The 19,800-nt window shown below is 40.0% G+C and overlaps 1 protein-coding gene across 1 annotated transcript in view; it reads left to right on the top strand.

Moving 5' to 3' along the window:
* Window positions 1-11,174: 11,174 nt before the first annotated feature.
* Window positions 11,175-19,800, top strand: part of ptn (pleiotrophin) — a 49,476-nt gene continuing 40,850 nt past the window's right edge. Inside the window, exon 1 of the mRNA XM_031313381.2 lies at window positions 11,175-11,622. The gene's annotated coding sequence lies outside the window, so the exon portion shown is untranslated. The remainder of the gene's footprint in view (window positions 11,623-19,800) is intronic.

Here is a 19,800-nt window from a genome sequence, read left to right as displayed (position 1 = left end):
GATCAGAAATAAAAGTCAGGATTCGTTCAGTTAAAATTATAACAAACTTTAGTGAAGAATGATATTGCAAGATACAAGTACGTGTACACGGATCAGATATTACAAGACAAGTCTATCTCTCCTAACAAACCGACAGAGTCTCGCAAAGCATCTCATGCTGCTAAGTTAAAATCTTGTCTTTTTATCCATTTCTGTCCCATCTTCTGGTGGTGCTGTCATCAGTTTGGATACAGTCCAGATCTTCTCGGCTCCAGCCGGCTCCTAACACGATGTAGCACAATGTATGAAAATGTTACCTTGGCTTCTCCCATTCCCAGGTCAAAAGAGACAAGCTGTTATTGTTGGGATTTGCTACGTTGCATTTCATTTACCAATAGTATACATTGAAAAATGTTTTACGATGTTCATATTACTGATACCTGTGTATTTTCTTAATATTCTAGGGAGTTGCTTGAGAGCCAAGGACATTTTCATAACTTGCGCTACACTTCTCCGCTTGCGAAACACTGCTCCATTGTCATCTCTGCTTCCCGTGGTCAGAGGAGACCTTTCTCAGTTTCCAATCATTCCCTGGGTGCCAATATCCCGTATTCCCTTTATAATATCTTATCACTTTAAAAGACCAGATGGCCTCTCATAACCCAGAGAAGCAGAGACGACAAGGTCAGCTCATGAACTCTAAAGCCTCTCACTTTATTCTCACAAAAAATATATATCCTACAGCTACAGACCGCGTGTGCTAATTTTTTTGTAAATGTGCTAGCGAACTAACACAGCAGCTCGTTATTCGGCTTAGTGCCTTCAGAGGACACTCCCCCAGTGTCTCAGAGCAGAAAGGACTGCTTATTTTTTCACAATTTTGAAACCTAATCTATATACTTGCCAATATGTTTAGTCATTCAGATTTCGCTGGCTGGTTATTAACATATTTTCCTGTGGTGTCACTGACTGAGAACGCATTTATTTTTACTTTACCCAGCCTTTAAAGAGACAGACGCTACAGAGCGTTTCAGACAGCGGGTCAATACAGGTATTTTTATACAGTGTAAATAAAAAAATGTTTTTTTTGAACTTTAAAGCATGTAAACATTCATAAGTATAAACTTGAAAATTATTAGAATATGTCCCCTTTAAGGGATCCAACAACAGCACAGATATGACAAAAGTTAGTTTTTCCCTCCAACTTTTGTTTGTTTGGCCTGTGTCTTTCGCTGTCTTTCACATGTTCCTAATTTTTGTTTGAAGTATGGCTTGCTTGAAGCTTTAATACATTTTCATTTTCTGTCACCATCTGTTCAACCAGATCTCATACTTGATTATCTGCAGGGCTCACCAACAAATGACTACAAGAAGCATCATGTCTTCACATCAACACTTTCTATTTCCAATCTAGTTTTGTTTTTTGTTTTTTTTTTAAGAAAAGAACATTTTATAATCTTGCTTCTGCTCAGTAGCATAAGATTGAAAAGCCATTAATGAGAACATACGCAGGCCTTACCAGGAAACAAAATTAAGCCATTAGAGATTAATGACTTTTTTGGGGGAAGCGTATGGAGGCAGATAAACGCTGGGCAACAGGGCCAGACTCACGTCTGGGAAAGGAATCGGGCGAGAGCTGTTTTTGCCTGTCACGCTCCGCCGGCCACGCTGGAGTGTTTTGGCTCCTTCAGATTAATTGTAAGTCATAAATGAAGTTCTACAGTGTTCAAACAGGATGGCCAGGGCAGGGGCTGATGCTGACATTGTTACATAATTATAGGAGAGGACATGTTTGGTTTGTCTGGTTGGAGTCACATTAAAATTCAGCTGAAAAAGTTCTGAGGCATTGTACACAGGAAAATGAACCCTGTACTGTATCAGATTTGCATTTGTGTGACTAGTAGGAGCTAGTCTGTCACCCACGAGTAACTAGTTACTTGACATCCTCTAATTCAATTCAATTAAATTTTATTTATAGTATCAAATCATAACAAGAGTTATCTCAAGACACTTTACAGATAGAGTAGGTCTAGACCACACTCTATAATTTACAAAGACCCAACAATTCCAGTAATTCCCCCAAGAGCAAGCATTTAGTGCGACAGTGGCGAGGAAAAACCCCCTATTAGGGAGAAACCATCGGGTGGTAAGGAAAACTTCCTTTTAGGGAGAAACCTCGAGTGGTAAGGAAAACTTCCTTTTAGGGAGAAACCTCGGACAGACCCAGGCTCTTGGTGGGCGGTGTCTGACGGTGCCAGTTGGGGGTGTGATGAACAGTGGCAATTACAGTCACAATAAAGATAATGGAACTATGACTAGAAATAGTAGTTGTAGTAGTTCATGACGTAGCAGGGCACTGCAGGGCGTTACAGGGTGTAGAAGGGCGTAGCAGGGCATAGCAGGATGTAGCAGGCATAGCAGGGCATAGCCGGATGTAGCAGGGCACTGCAGGGCATAGCAGGGCATAGCCGGATGTAGCAGGGCGTAGCTGGACGTAGCAGGGCGTAGCAGGGCATAGCAGGACGTGGCAGGGCGTAGCAGGGCACTGCAGGATGTAGCAGGGCGTAGCAGGACGTAGCAGGGCACTGTAGAGCGTAGCAGGGTGTAGCAGGGCATAGCAGGGCACAGAGCAGGGCCACGGCGACAGCTGCAACCATGATTTAGGTGCCACCCTAATCCAAGGAAAACTTCTGGGCGAAAAAACAAAAAAAAAGAACAAAAGATCCATGGGGAACACTTGCTTCCAATATGAGGGAACCACATTATCATACAAAAGTATTAGGCTAATAAATCAGCATTCATTCATTGTCAGTCTGATTATCTTGCTAATCAATACATTTTCCCCAGGCCATTACACTGCTGATGCTAAAAGTGTATGATGACTAATTTGCATTGAGTTGATTTGAAATGGAGATTTGCATTAAGGCCTGAATAACAAGCAGCTGTAGTCTTACATTAGAGGTAAACATTTGCTTTTTTACATCGCTTCACTATGACAATGTGAAAAAGTTCTGACTGTTCAACAACAGAAAAAGAAAACATCCCGATCATATTCCACAGGGAATGCCAAGGACGGTCTTTGAAAAGTAAAAATCACTTTACTTTTATTAGCTAGGGCACAGGCATATAAATATTAATATTCAACCAAGAGCTTATGCTTTATTAATGAAACTGAGCTTCTTGTGAAATTAAATGGGCATAATGGGATACCGTTTATTACCTCATGCTGAATAGATGAGAGCCATAAACTTCATCAGGAGATAAAGGTTGTGCTTTCATAAAGATTCGTGATGCAAATCGACATTACCGAGGTGTTGTGTTTTTGTTTGTGAGTGTGTGCTACTGTTTGTTCTGATCAGCTCCACTGAAAAATAATCAGAATCAAAAGGGACTTTTAATTAGGGCTGCACATTTTGAGGAAAATATGCGATATGCAATAATGTTGAATATTGCAATAACGATAAACAAACAGATATGAATGTGTACCAAGTTCTGCCTTTCTGCTGCTTTCAGTATACTGCTTAAATACCACAAATAGCTTGTTGAATAAAAAAAAAATGGAATTTTTGTTTTTATTTCCAACATACTTTTATTGAACAAGTTGAACATTGAACTTAAAGGGGACATATTATGCTTTTCCGTGTTTTATATCATATCTACAATGTTATAATGTTGGATTTTCATGATAACTTCAAATAATGAGGTAAACGTATTTTAGAGAAATCCCTGTGAGCTAAAACTTTCAGATTTCCAACTATTCTGAACTCTCCGGTTTCACCAGTTTTTTTATACTCTTGGCTAAGTTGTAAGCAACAGTAAGCAGGCCTTCTATAATTGGTCATCTGCTCCAAGTAGGCAGGACTGGAATGTTTTTTTTAAACCACTGCGGTGTTATACTGTTGCATGTAACTACATTCTAACGGCAGTAAACAATGTCACCTTGGCTGCCAGTGTCATTAAATTCTCCCCGAATCCGGGTCACATTACTCCTGAAACATTTTCTGTTTATCTAGTATTTGGTTTAAAAGCCTTTATTTGCGTAGAAAGGTCTGCTATATTCTATTAGTGTCCACTGCTAACTATAGTAGCTGTATGGCTAACAGCAGTAAACAATGTCATCTGGGCTGCCTGCCAATGTTGTTAAATTCTACCTAATTCCAGGTCACATTACTGCTGAAACATGTCAGATTGGGTAGTGTTTGGTTCAGAAGCCTTTAACTGTGATTTTTGACGGTAGAAAGTGCTGCTTCCTTCCACTAAAATCTAATGTTAGCATACTGCTAACTATAAAGTAGCTACAAGCTAACGCGACATAGCTGTAATCTTGGCCAATGCTTGTAATTTCTCCCCACATCCCGGTTACTTTACTTTTGGGACATGTCCGGTTGTGTAATATTTGGTTTAGAAGCCTTTATTGGTGATTTTTCACGGTACAAAGTTTTTTGTTTTTTTTAAACACTAAAGCATATAAACGTGTTCTAGTACAAACACAAAAGTATAATCCTGAAAATGCTATATAATAGTTGCCCTTTGACACAAAAGGCACCAGTAAAAACAAGAATAATAGTACAGTTTTCTACTGATATTCTCATTCAACTGACTAAAAAAATCCCGGAGTGCAATATCGCAGTCTTTTGAGATGGGTTTATCGCGCAAGTTGACATTGCAATCACAACAAACAATTAAAGCTGCAAGCAGCGATGGACGGGCCCTCGCACCTGTGCGCGTGTCGGGGTTACTGGCGGATGGCGCTCCTTGCGACTGTGCATTTGCGTGGCACTCAGACACTGCAAATCGTCACCAATGAATAGGGAACTCCCTGCTGAGTTCAATGATACCTCACACAAGACTCTACGTCATACAGTTCATTAGCTGTGAAAGGCGGCATGGCCTAAGCATAGGGGTCAGGGCAAACCTTTACCAATAAAAAAGAAAGTCTCTGCTGAGTTCATTGATACCTCACATAAGACTCTACCCTAAACAAGTCACCAGTTATTAAAGGGGGCGTGGCTTAAGCATAGGGGGGCGGGACAAACCATCACCAATGAATAAGGAACTATCTGCTGAGTTCAATGATACTGTCGGTACACGATCCGTTCTGCCTGCATGATCCGTTCTGCACATGCGCAAGATAATACTGTTTTACCGAGGATACGACCTGCACGATCTGTTCCACGCTAGCCTATGGCTAGCCTCCACCGGGAAGCTAACGTTAGTTTAGCTAACAGCTAATTCGGCTAACCGCTAGCTGACAGCTAGATTCAGTCTAAAATAACGTTAACTCAAACTTAATGGGAAAAGCAGCTACAGCTAAATTAAGACTTCACAGTAATAACAATAAAGACAAGTATTGAGTGATTGTATTTTAAATGAGCACAAGTAAAGTAGAACTGACGTAACAGCTGTTATATATGTTAGGTGTTTGTTATATATGTCAACGTTTATTTTCAAGTTTTATTTTGAGGGTCTTTTAAAGTTATTACATGCTGTCTCAGATAGCAGTTAGCCGAATTATCTGTTAGCCAAACTAACGTTAGCTTGCCTGTGGAGGCTAACGGCAGACCGCTACAATCAGCTAGCGGTTAGCCGAATGAGCTGTTAGCTAAACTAACGTTAGCTTGGCTGTCGACCGGAAGCGTGGAACAGATCGTGCAGTGTCGTAAATCCTCGTACAACCGCGCATGCGCGAACATTTTGCGCATGTGCAGAACGGATCGTGCAGGCAGAACAGATCGTGTACCGACAGATACCTCACACAAGGGTTTACCTTGAACGGTTAAAATGTTATGAAAGGGGGCGTGGCTTAAGCATAGGGGGTGGGCCAAACCATAAGCAATAAAGAAGGAACTCTCTGCTGAGTTCAATGACACCTCACACAAGACTCTGCTGTTATTGTAAATGTCCTTGGTGGTTGTTTTTGTCGTTCAACAGCAATTTACTAGTGAAATAAGTTATTGTTATTGTTATACATTATTATTAAATCATTTAATTTTGACCATATGGCCTTAGCAATAAACAAGCCATTCTTTAATGTCACCAACTGTTGTTTAGTACCCTTTGTTTTCTTTTCTTTTTTTACTTTCTTAAAAAGTATCGGTTCAGGCACCGTTAATTGTGTATGCGTATTCATTTTTTTAATCGATTGACAGCCCTAATAATTATTAATACCGCTAGTGCTGCTAATATCTATTCAGCACATGTAACAATATACTATATGGGACCTTTTACCATGAGGTCTGTCTCTGCTTTTCCTGATAAGATTTATTTTTATGAAGCACTTAATCAAAGCTGTCAGGATAGAGGGCGTTGTCTGCGGTATACATTGCAAAGCCCTCTGAGACAAACTTGTGATTGAGGTCAAAAGAAATAAACTTGACTTGTTTCATCAGGTGTACTGTAGACAACTGGATACGGTATTAGGCCGGATACAAATTTAAATGATGGTCACGGCCCCAACGGATGTTTAGTGTGCATGCATGTTTTGTCCTGTGTCTGATATGACTTGTGACCTAGCGGGGTACATCCTGTGAATCACACTGTCAGGACATTTTGTTTCTGCATTTTGTCCTCATGCACGGAGCTGTGGTTAAAAAAAGAAGAAGAAAAAGACTGTGGCTGACTTCGACAGACTGATTTCATTTGGTTTCATCAGACTCTCACCGCAGACGGGCCCAGTCACTGCCATCTTCTTATTGGGCTGCCAGTGGACGTAAACTCAATGAACAGAGTTAACAGTGTCTTCATCCCCGGCTCTGTTCATGCTCACAACAACAGCAGCCAGTTTAAAGGGAGCAAAAATAACAAGGGAGCTGTTGGATTTAATATAAAGACACATATACATATATACATATTTCACTCAATCTCCAATATATTTGTGTAAACTGTTTTCTGGAGCCCCTTTTCTGCTTTCAGCTCAAGAGAAACTCTCTTGGCCATCGAGGATCCTTTTTCATATTTTTTTTCATCGTTCATCGTCCTATCTCATTTAATCAAATGAGGGAAATGATGTCATTGGAGAAGCTCCTCGTGGATGGCACTAAAGCATATCGCACACTTAGGTGAGGGCTGAAGGGGGGTGCAAATGGATGAAATGTATTATTAATGAGTTGAATATGAGACGACAGCAGTGGAATGGTATATCGTTATCAACGGGGGGTATGAGTCATACTAATCACTGACCATCACTGGGGCTGATGCTGAAACAACATGATGCTGAACATGAAACTGCAGTGTCCATTCAAGGGTAAGGCAGCATGAATAAACAACGGACCAAAGTGCAGGGTAATTATTAAAAAAACATAACATCGTTATGCATTCTGTGGTTATAAAAATGGAGACGAGGCAGACATTCATTCCCTATTTGTATACTTTCTGAAAACACATTGCTTTTTGATGCCATTTGGCCATGTGTGCACTGACGTAATGCTTAAATTCTCAACTTTGTTTGCTTTTTCTTCTCCAAAAATCAATACCTTCTTTCTGCCTTCATTTAGGCTTTAGATTACGACGTATGTTTCTAGGGCAGATGCATCAAACAACCTATTTCTCACCAATTTTTACATTTTTTTCAACAGAGCACCTCTTTGATGACTTTCAAAACAAACTTTCAGTTGTTAGGCAAAAGGTGTTTGAGGTGCACCATTTTTTTAACTTTAAGTTTGAATACCTGTGATTGTGCGCTGGCGGCCTCTTGAAACTTATAACATCAAGTCTCACCCCTCACCTCTTCACCTCCCGTCGTACTTTTTCATATCATCCTAAAAGAAGTTGCAGTAACAGTGTGGTAGTGAAAAGCTGTCTTTTAGACTTGAGACTTGGACTTGAGTCAGACTTGCATCAGAAAAATTATGTATTGACTTCAGGGTTTTTCCTGGCTCAGAATGGGCCTTTGGGTGGAACCACATTAAGCGGGTGATCTCAGGGTCCTCCCCCAGGAAATTATGAGCCTCAAACACTTAATTTCCTGCATTCAGGTACATTTTTATGGACCAATTTATTTATTGGTAAAACACACAAAATTTATAACGCAGGTGACATTTCAAAAATATAATAAAAATAGAATATAATGCAGCAGAGAGAGGGGAGTTGACTACTGGAAGTCAAAGACGTTTTTACCGCTAGCTAAAACCTCTTTGTGGGGTGCCAAAAATTCCTCTATGCAGGAAAAGCCCTGGACTTGAACTCTACAGTCTTGTTAAAATGTTAAACCTCAAAACAATGAAAATAAAGAAAAAAGCAACAGGCATAGCCACAAATCATGATTTTTTAACAAATGTGTGTATCTGTAATCTGTGTATTTTTTTTTACATACATTAATCACTGCGTATTGCCAATGTGTAAATTGAATGCAGCCTAACTTAAAAACTTATTACGGTCGGTTTTAATCCCCAAAACCAAATAAAGGTCCCTCCATGAATCGAATGGCCTGCTGATGTTGACCATAGTTTTCAACCGATGTCGCTCACATTCCCCTTTGGCCAGACGGGCTTCACTGAATAAATAATCACGTTACTGTTTTGTCTCATGCCCAGGATGCTCGCTTTCTCCTACAAAGTGCGCATGAGCAAGAGGACACTGACTGCAGTTCACTTAACGGCCACCACTGTCATTAATACGGATTTTCTGAAAACAGAAGTGCCTTTAAAAAACATTTTAATCCAACAAACTCCATCTTATGAAGAACATAATGTGATATGATTGAAGGCTTCTTGTGGGGAGATTGTTTTCTCAACTGCTGTTTCCAAGGTCAAAAATGAACTTTGAACTCCAACATGGTCAAGAACTCCTTAAAGTGCTCCGGGAAAAAATTTTATTTGATCATCCACAACTTCAAGAAAACTAAGCAAACTCCTTCTGCTGATGAAAATAATGCAATATGAACCAAAGCTCCATAACATCTATAAACTGACCTTATAGAAAGATTGTCCATCTTTGAGATGAAAATGTTCAAATTTAGTGACATTTGTGATTTGCTAATAAAGACTTTACTTTGCCGTAGAGGATTTGAGATTTATCGGAAAGGAACTGAGACTCGACTTTGTCTTAAAAACAGCTCTGGTGGGAAGATTTTGGTATTAGTTTTAAGAAATTGATCATTGGTGACCATTAATGCTAATTTGTATCCCTTTTGTTTTAATTAATAATGCTCCTGCTGAGTCTCTATCACATTGTCTAATGGTTCTTGAATATGCTTCTACCTGTAAATGACCATTAATGTAGTGCATTATAATCACATTGTGAATAGCTCTGAGTATCACCTTAACAACAGGCTCTGGCACTAAAATGCATTATCTAATACTTACGAGCTACTGTTCTGGCACTATGATGTTTTTGTGCAGGAAAGACCTTATAAGGTGAAATATAAGGCCATTTATCTGTGTGTGGACTACAGAGAGTCGACAGGCGGTCTGACATCAGTATTGTACAAAGGGCTTTGTGGACAGAAGTAATGGTACACTTTATTGATTGTGTGTGCTGTCAATCCAGGCTTGTTCAGCTGTGGCATAGTGCCGGGGCTGCTCTATAGGGTCATCTCTAGCCATCTGTCGTTACAAATACCCCGAGAGTATCCACAACTTACTACCACACTCCCTCGAAAAGGATATCTGGCCACAAATAAGAGCTCAAATGGATCTAACCAGAAATATGAGAGGAAGAGAGAGACAAGGAGAGAAAGAGACGATAGATCAACTGACAGATAGCTGTACATAAAGTTTAATAATCTAAATTTGTCATTTAAAAGGAGCTTGATTTTTAACAGTTGACTGTTACTGTTTGTAAAAAGTTACACCTTGTTGACTTTTTTCTGGTGATAAATTAGCCACTCAGATCAATTATCAAGTGGGCCTGTGTTGTTTTGTTTAGGCCTAAAACGATCAGCCAAGTAATCAATAGTCGAACAGAAAATCAGTGTTGGGCAAGTTACTTTAAAAATACAATCAATTACAAATTACTTATTGAACAGTTACTTAACTTATTCTAATGTACTAATCAGAAAATGAATTACAGAAAATCAGAAAATGAATTACTTACATCACTGATTACATCTTTACGGTGCCTTTAAAAAAACTCCAAAGCCTCCATACCTGACTGATTCGTCATGGTCGGTTGGTCTTAAATATCTCAACAACTATTGTTCTGATGGATTACCATGACATTTTGTACAGACATTCATGGTTCCCAGAGGATGAATCCTAATGACTATGGCGATTATCTGACTTTTCCTGTAGTGCCATCAGCAAAGTATTCACTTATCTATGTAACGTCTACGAGATGGTTTGGTAAAAAATTCAGTACAGATATTCATGGTTCCCAAACGATGATTCCTGCCAACTTTGGTGATCCTCTGAATTTTTCTTCAGAGCCACCATGAGGCTTACATCTGTGGTTTTGGGTTTTCGACAACTATGGGAAAATTGCCATAAAATGTTGTACTGACATTCATGTTCCCCTTAAACATTTAGTGTTTAAAATGTTTCATAATAGTGACAAATACCACTTCCCAGAGCTCAAGGTAACACAGATATTTGGTCATAAAGTATGTGGCAAATTAAGATTTTGACTTGGTGCTGGCGCTTGATGAAAAGTTAAGGAATCCTCAAAGTTATTATAATTCCTCCTAATCTATTCGTCAAAAAAGTAATTGACAGATTAATCAACAATGGAAATAAGTTTCAAGCCCCAATGTTCATTAAAAGCAGTGATTTTAATATCTGTAATCACTATAATCATGCAGTCTCACTGAGATCAAGATCTATTTTTTCTTCAATAGACCTTAGAACAACTAAAACATCTATACAACCAGCAAATAAAAAACCCTAACCCTAACCCTAACATAAAGTTAGACAACCATTCAATCAAGTGACAAAAACACTATCAGAGATATACTCAGATGTCATTCACATGGCACGGTGAATATGTTTTTGCAGTGCTGACCCATATAAAAAGATGAAAAACAAATGCAGAGCCAAGCTAAGGTTTGTCAATACTCTATTGATTGTTGTGGTTGGGCTCAGTTTTCCATGGATCAACAAGATATTTTATATAACTCTGTGTGGTTTGGTTTGACTGCTGTTCTCAGCCTGCTCACTCTGTGGGCTCATCTCCTACAGCTGCATTTTGTTGTTGAGTTTGCTCGCTCCTCCTGAATATCAGCCTCTCTGTTGACATTTGGATCAGTGTCTCTTTCCACCATCTCCCTTCTCTTTCTGTTTATGTGTATCTGTGCGTCCCTTTTTTTTCTCTCTCAGCTCTTTCTCCTCATCCCCATGGATGTCCCAGGCAATTTGGCTCTTTACTGCTCTCTTCCTATCTCCTTCTCTCACCCTCTCGTCGGCAATCTCCCGTCTTCTCTCTGGTGTCTCAGTGAGTGCCAGGCGGGACGTCCCTAGAGTGACCTTGGGGGTAATGAGCTCCTGATCACGAGTCAGGAAACCCGGCATCCAACACCCAACCCACAACCCTCCCCTCACCCCATGCAACACACATAAAAAAGAAGAAAAAAAAACTACACAGCTATCGCATGCTCAGCCCACAAAGAGAAATAGTATTGGAGAAGCAGGGCAACGGGGCAGAGGTGCAGATGAAAAGAACATAGAGAAAATACTACTTCAAGATATACAACTATCAGACCTCCAAAATAAAGTAAGTGGATTTTCCCTTTTCTGGTAGCACACTAATGATGCATGGCTTTCGTGGAGTAGGTGTGATGTGATGGTGAGGTGGTTACTTGAGCAGAAAAGTTTGGAGTTCAAGTGTATTCTGTGCAGAAAGACTCGGCAGTACAAATTGTACTAAGGCCATTTTTGGTGTGTTTCTTAGTGTGTGTGTCTCTGAGTATATGTTGGGGGTGGGATTTATGTGTCCAGAACTGCCATTAACACCCCCCTGTTGTGTTCATGTTTTTAAAATCTCACAAAAATAAAACTTTGGGTAAGTAGAAAAAGAAACTCAGTTAAAGTTTGTCTGGTGATCAAAACAATGTTTTGCAAGTCTGTATTTTTTTTTGATATTTCGCCTGTTTGTTTTACTGTTATATATTTTACCAAAACGTTTCTGTAGACATGGTCCTAATCGCTTTTTTCTTGCTCTTCCCATTTTAAGCAGATTTTGCCCTAAGGCTGTTGATAAGAGATAATAAACATATGAAAAGATAAAAGACTATTAAGCTTAAAATGCTGAGATTTATAACTGCAGATGGAAAAGTGGCTTGTAGACATATTGCGTAAACAATTGGCCAGTCCCAGTAATCCAGCAACCACGGGCTATGGACTGTGGTATTAAATCATTAACAGGGCCGTCTCCTCAGTGATTAGACTTCAAACATCCATATGTTTTGTTTATTATCGCTATCAGCCAAATATATGCAAGACCAATTAAGTATGTCTGTGCATGTGCGCTGGTTGAAGTAGGCTACTTTTTCCGAGGATGTCGTAATTTGGGTCAGGCCTGACTGGAATGACAAACCCGGAGCAGCCGTATTGTATCAGCACTATGTGGTCCTGCAGACCTTCTGCTTGCGTTGCCATGGCTTTCTTCAGCACTGGTATAGCAACCCGAGTCAGGCTAAACAGTGTTCCTCTCTGTCTTATGGGCATTCCTGTTGCGGACAAAAGCTTTCTCCGGCTCATTCTTGCTCAAAATGAGGTGTCCGCTTCATTTCTTTAGAATCAACACATGGTGTGGTCCTAATGAAAGAGCTGGGGGAGATTAAAACATGAGGTGGAGATGAGCTTGAGAAACTAGCTTTGGGTCTGTAGGAAGTCAGAAAACAATGTGGATTAAGCTGCATGACAGCCAGAAGGGCCAAACTCATAAAACTGCGTCATTTCTAAATGGGTCCTGGCATTTTCTTTCCAAGATGGCCACTTGGAGGCCTTTAAGAGACATTTTACGCATTCTGCCCTTTTCTCTTGTTAAACACTTACTCCACAAACTTCACCACGTGATCGCGCCTATATGTCAAGACTAAGCACAAAGCCAGTTCATTTCCTTCTGTCTTCACAAATGCTTTGACGAGACTGCTCTCCATGGAGGAGCTGGAGCAATAAGGCATAGAATTGTGCTGTTAGGGCCCTGAGAAGTCCGCTCCAGGGGGGAGGGAAGAGCTGTGAATGGAGCCAATTCTCATCTATAGGGCACAAGTAAGTGAGGGAGAGAGAGAATAAGAGGGTAGGGGGATGAGGACATACACAAAGATTCTCACAATGAGTGGCTGGTTTATTCTTGTGGGGTACGCACTGACCCCTCACATGTGGGATGAACAGAATGAGCCTTGATGGGGTCCGGAGGGCCTCCAAAGAAAGGGAGGACAGCATAAAGAGAGGAATAGAAGAAAAGAGGAGGAGAGAGATGCCAGGAGAGAGGCCTGTCAAGGAACCATCCTTCATTGCATCCAGTTGTAGCACCATATTGCAAAAGCGTCAAAAGTTGATGATTCTGGTGTATTGCAACTTGAGTCTTATTTTACTGGTTTTGGCCACCATTCCTATTGGTAGTAAGTAAATTACATGGTAAAAGGGCTAAAGAAGTCAGACAGACAAATAAACTGTTAAAATACAAATTTTAACTCACCAGTGACAAAAGAAAAAGAACGGTCATAATCGAAGCAGCACAAGCTAAGATATCCTGACTTCTAGTTCCTATTATGGGCCAAGCTCCAAAAAAACTGGATCCCACACTTCCCATAAAGCAACTCAGAAGTAACTTTTGTTTAACCCTCCATGCCTGGTAAACTCTTGTGTCTTTCAAACTTAATGGCACCAATTTGTATATTGTATTGTTATTTTCTAACCTGATCTCACAGAAACACACAATCCCAACCTCTTAACACAACATTACGTGGTGGTGGCACATGTTAAAAAAATGTGCCGGCACCACAGAAACAATTAAGGTTTAGGCAACAACACTACTTTATTAGGTTTAGGAAAATATCATGGTTTGGCTTAAAATAAGTACGTTATTTATGTAAGTTAAGAAAAAGTCAATGTTGACTTTCGGTTTCACACGGGACACGAACAGCAGTCTCCTGGGTTAAGGTCCTGTATTTGTTTGACCCATCCCTCCTCCCAACGTGGATTATGGCGTTCTTTATACTACCTCACCTGACTTTGAGCCTTTTAGCTGTGTTAAACTGGGGAATACGTGTGTCCAACATGACAAATGCTCCTAATTGACTTTCCATTGGCATCACCACGTAGTGGTACGTGTGGTGTTAAGAAGTCGTGCATTTCATGTATTTCTGTGCGATCAGACTTTTATTTCTCACTTTGAAGCATTCTCTCTAGTACCAACGAAGACATTATACAGCTCTTTTAACAGGCAGAGTAGTAATTTCCGATGACAAGCAAACTGAACTTAATGTATAAAGTTGGTAGAGTGCCCCTTTAAACAAACCCCCAGGTTAGCCACACTTATTTGGAAGAAAAAACAAAGGCGAAATGTGAAATTATTACCCAGCCTGTCTATTGTAAACACCCATCACAGTTTACAGACTGACTTCCTGGTTCATTTTTGACATACCTTGATTGCCATTGTTGTGTGCGTAGGCAGTTTTCCTGAGGGATTATTACCTTACTACCATCTTGGATGCCTTTGGTTTCAGTTTTACCACAGAATGAAGTGGTCAATTATTGGCTTGTTTAAAATCTTTCTGATCATATGACAACTCAATTCGGTGAGTACAATATTGAGAGTATAGAGTATAATATAAAAACCAATAAACAAAATGGCCAAAACTACAGTACAAAAATGGTTGTTAAAGTGGAATTATCCTTTAGCTACTGTACTGACGTTTAGGAAAAGCACAGGTCCTGAGCTTGCCACTGAAATTTCCCTTCATCTGTTATTCAGCTGTGGCGATGTGTCTGCGATGTGCCCTGGGCTGTGACTCCTCCTGAGTCTATTAGGTTAATAGTAATGTGTGGACATGCAGACGTTCTCATGGAGACGTCAAGCAAGCAGCTATCTCATTACAGGCAAGGGCGAGACAATCAAAGCTGTCTACAAAACCTCTAAGCCGATGATGAGAGATTTTTCCTCTTGTGTGCCCATTGATGGAGCTACTAATGCCTTTTGTGGATGAATACACGAGTCAGGTTTTGTGTTCGTGCTCATTTCTTTCTTTCCTTAGATTCATACGGATTTTCTACTTTTTCTGTGGAAAAACAAATATCTAACTGTGACCTGCATCCCTCTGCCGTGGCTTGTTCTGACGTTGGATCCTCGGAGAGTTAATGATAACCCGAGGCTTTCCACTGTAATCAGTCAGCTCATTAGTGTCCCACTCAGTCACACAGCCACCCCCACGCACACACACACACACACACACACACACACACACACACACACACACACACACACACACACACACACACACACACACACACACACACACACACACACACACGTACACACATACAGTATGCACAAACACACACAAACTGTCCCCAGGCCTGCTGGTAGGTGACTGAAAGAAGAGAGGGCAAAGATACGTCACAGGGTTGGAACACAAGTTCTCTACCTACTGAGAAAGTTAACATACAGTAATGTAAAACTGGACCCTAACATTTAATTTGATGTGTTTGATTGTAGTGTTGGTCTGTGTCAACACAACATTTAGACAAACATACTAGTTGCTTTGCGAGTTTGAACCAATTTACTGCAATCACTCATGACTTATCCTTTTGCAAACCATGCTAAGATGTTTTGAAAAGTATTCTGTTTACTATTCTTAAGCATCCATTGTGAGATATGAAAATACCGTAGAGACATCTTGAAACATTTATTATGCATTATTTTTTGCTAAACTTACATTGTTGTTGTCTAGCAGGTTTTAAAAGGAAGCTGTGCTTAATCTCTATTAATGAAAATTGTTATGCAACATTGTGAAAGATTGATTTAGACTTGACATTTACTGGTGGATTACACAAGATAAAAAAAGTCTGCCAACTGATTTTCATACCATACAGTAATGAATGAAAAATATACAATCCTATTGCATTGATTAAAAAATAGTCAACACAAATGTTAAACCTACATTAAGTGATTTTTGGCCACTTGGGGGCAGAACTACGAACTGTAAACACAGCATTGACACACTATTACCCTGTAAAGCTAGCGGGCATGAGGTTGTTCGGAGCAGTGAAGCTGAAGTTTGAAGAGGCTAAAATGTTCCATAGAGCTGAGGGAGATAATTCTTGATAATTCTCATCAACAGGTTTGAAGATATTGTACGAAAATGTATGCACAATGATTTGTACGATATCTTACTAAATTACGAAAACTTATGCAGTACTGTTTGTATGATGTCTTACAAAATATGATGTTCTATTTAACGCTGCCTTACAGCAAACATCAATGTGGGGCTTGCAGTAAAAAATATGTGGAATACATACAAATTACAGTGCATTACTTTTTGTAGATGTACGAACAGTTCATGATGGCAGGCTGTTCTCTGTTTATCACTAAGAGTGACCCCTTTCATATTACACATCACTTGACCCATAAAAATATTGACTGGAGCAGCTTTGAGTATGCCTGATATGTAAATAAGGAGCTGATAAAGTGCTTGCAAATGTGCATATTAGCATATGTGCCATTTGGTTACCTCACAAGCACCTTAAACATTTCCTGCAGTGTACAAGATGCAGTAGAGGCTTTGGACAGAGATGCTGTAGTTGTAAATCTAAAATCAAATGTCATACAGGGAATACAGGTCCTGAGGGTGTTCCCCCACCCCTAATTTGTGTGTGTACGGGCTTCAGATTGTGAAGCACAGGGGAGTGGGTGTGTTTGTGTTCCTCTAATTAACTGAGGGATGATCTTTTCTCTCTCACGTACCATGTCATCAGAGAGAAACCTAGAAACTGAAAGGAGGAGAGTTGGACAAACAATACTACTTCAGTTGTATTTATCATAAAAAGAAAAACATGAGCATATTGGATATTAGCACTTTATGAATGCAATAGTAGATATACTTATAGAATTGGTCTCTTTTTAATATTGACCATCTGGTCTAGTCTCTTTCTAGATGATTACAGGTGCAGCGAAAATAAAAGTAAGCCACATTATCGACTCTGAATACTTTCTCCCCAATGCAGAACCTTGCTAAATGGCTCAGAGGTAAACCCTGAGGGGAATATTAAATAACATGCAGCCAATTTGCTCCCAAAACTCTAACTAAATGCTGTAATCTATTGGCTCAATCAATGCAATCTTATTTTATTTAGAGCCACGTCTTTGGTTGCAATGTAGCCTGGAGTGGATGCAACCCGGCCAGTGGAGCATTAATGACATTATAATAATTTCAACAGAGAGAATTTGATTCTTGCTGGGCATGAACAGTGTGTAGATGATAAGAGGGGTAAGCATTCAGAGACGTGTAGCAGCAGGTTGCTCTTACTCATTGGGATGCAGGGATTTGTTGTGATGTGGCCACTGATGTTGAATGGAAAGTTAAATTGATCGTGAGCATCACTGTGGAACACTGTCTGCCACTTAGTGTCTCCATTCCTATTCTACTGCTAATTGGATTGCTAATGGTAATGTTGCACATGGGTGAAAACCTTTTTTGATTATTATTTTTAGCACAGTGATCACATGAAAAAGAGATCCACTTTTTTTCAACATTACTCTCTTCAAAGGATTCAGTGACATTATATGTTTAAGAAAGAAAATCTCTGCCGTTTCCATCTTGCAGATCTTTTTATTAGGGCAAACTGTGGTTACCAGGCTGCTTAAAGTGCAATATCTTCAATGATTAATACCAAAATAATTTCAAACAGTTTATATAGCCTCTTACTGCCAAAGGGGGTGTCTAATCCTTGGTTAAATCTCAGCAGGTTTTAATCTGGCCCAGTAGAGAGTTTTTTTCTGCTCTGGGATGTCTTCCTGTCCCTCCCTCGAGGCACCACATTCTGGAAAAAGTGATTTGGAAAGTTAAACACCTATGATGGATGGGCAGAGGATTAGATAGGCCCACTCTATGGCTGCAAACACCAAGGGTGGTTTTATGTCCACCCACCAATAAGTGATTAGAAACCAGGATCAGTAAGGGTGGGTATGTGTTCAACAAAGCCCCAAGGGAGAAAACTGTCAGGCACTTGTTACTTGACCTAAATACCCTAAAATGTATGCGCATGTCACAGCTGTTTCTTAGTCGTAACTGAATGATGCGTTTTGAAGCTCTGACTCAAGAGTTAAGTTTCATCCACATGGAAGGAAAGGTAGACGGAGTGAGAGAAGAGAGTCGAGTGGGAAGGAATCGGGAGAAAAGAAGAGAGGCGAGAGAGAATCATTAGTCAAATGCATTAGTATTCCATCCGCGGCTTGTGCTGTAAGACAGCCGGTCTGTCCAAACAAACAACCAGGAGAGGGGGGATGCCTCATTATTACTTCCCCTCTTTTTTCCCCCCTGGAGTTCACATTCCATCTGACCACAAACACCAGGTCAGGGCTTTAGCCTTGCCCTCTGTCTCTGCTGGAGTTTAGAGATGTTAGCAGGGCCAGTAAAGCAACAATTCACATGCTTTTCAGTACACGATGAGGACAGTACAGTGCAAGGCTGTGGCCTGGGAGAGGGGAGACAAAAACTTAATTATTCAAAATGTTTAATGTTTTGTCCTCTGAGCGTTTTGGATAGATGTCCTCTTCAGCCTGATGCATTGTCTAGTGGAAGGGGCGTCTTTTCACCCTTGAGGTGTCCGCTCTTCACACGCCTGCAACCTTCCCTTCCTGACAGTTTATCACCGAAAGATCCCAGTGCTCCCAGGAGTAGGCGGTTGCACTCCGCTGGCACACAAACATCCACTATTGAACATAAAGATGCTTCAAAATAATCTTTGACAGTATCTTTGCCATTAAAATGTTACAAATATCCGCAAATGTAAATCAGTGCATTTTTGCTTTAACTACCTTTACATGGAAATATTCATGAGGAGATGACAAGATTATATAATTAATGGAGCATGAGTAACTCTAATACATTAAAGAATGTCACTGCTGCTTCCCACCTAAGATGGCATTTGTGTTTTTTAATGAATACGTTTGTCTCATCTGATCCACATTTATCATGCAGCATTTTTTATCAGTGATGGAAACAGGTACGTGTCCAGAACAAACCAGGACGAGAGGCCAGTTACAAAATATAAATTGAGTTTATTCACAAAGTCGCATAGATTAAAAACACTAATAGGAACAGGCCAACAGCACCAACGTGGAACTACACAGTAGCGACTTTAGAGGGGAAAGTGCAATGGCATTGACACAATCACTTGACATAAATAGCAAAAATGCACAGGAATAATTTAGAGGCTGTTAATATGCTTAGGACCCAATACACACAATAAAAGAGCAATGAGCTCCAATAGAACAAAATACCACTGCACACTTTAAAACCCACACATTCATTCTTCACTACATGCAGGGAATAATAGAAGACTTAACACCTCAATCCACACTAGCAGGCAATAAGGGGTCTCTAAAGCTATAAATAAGCCTATAACCAGCCTTAGAATTGCACAGCGCCCATCAGCGATATTGCACTTTACCCTTTAATAATAATATTTAAAATAAAAGAAGACGAACAAACCCAACTAAGAAAGAAAACAAATTGTACAAATAAATGCCCGTTACTCTAAATTAATGTGGGAAAAAACAATGACAGGCAATATTGCAGTCAAAGACAGTCGTTTAAGTCATTTAGGTTTCATTCAGACCAGCAGCATGTTTTAATGTCGTGATGACCGATAAATCATTATCTCTGCTCCAAGTTTGAGCTTATCTAAACAGCTGACTGGAATTGTTTTGCAGCGTGCCTATACG

The sequence above is a fragment of the Sander lucioperca genome, chromosome 20, assembly GCF_008315115.2.
Source record: "Sander lucioperca isolate FBNREF2018 chromosome 20, SLUC_FBN_1.2, whole genome shotgun sequence".
NCBI classification, from domain to species: Eukaryota; Metazoa; Chordata; class Actinopteri; order Perciformes; family Percidae; genus Sander; species Sander lucioperca.
The sequence above is the reverse complement of the archived record's forward strand: the minus strand, read 5'-3'. Positions and strand labels throughout refer to the sequence as shown.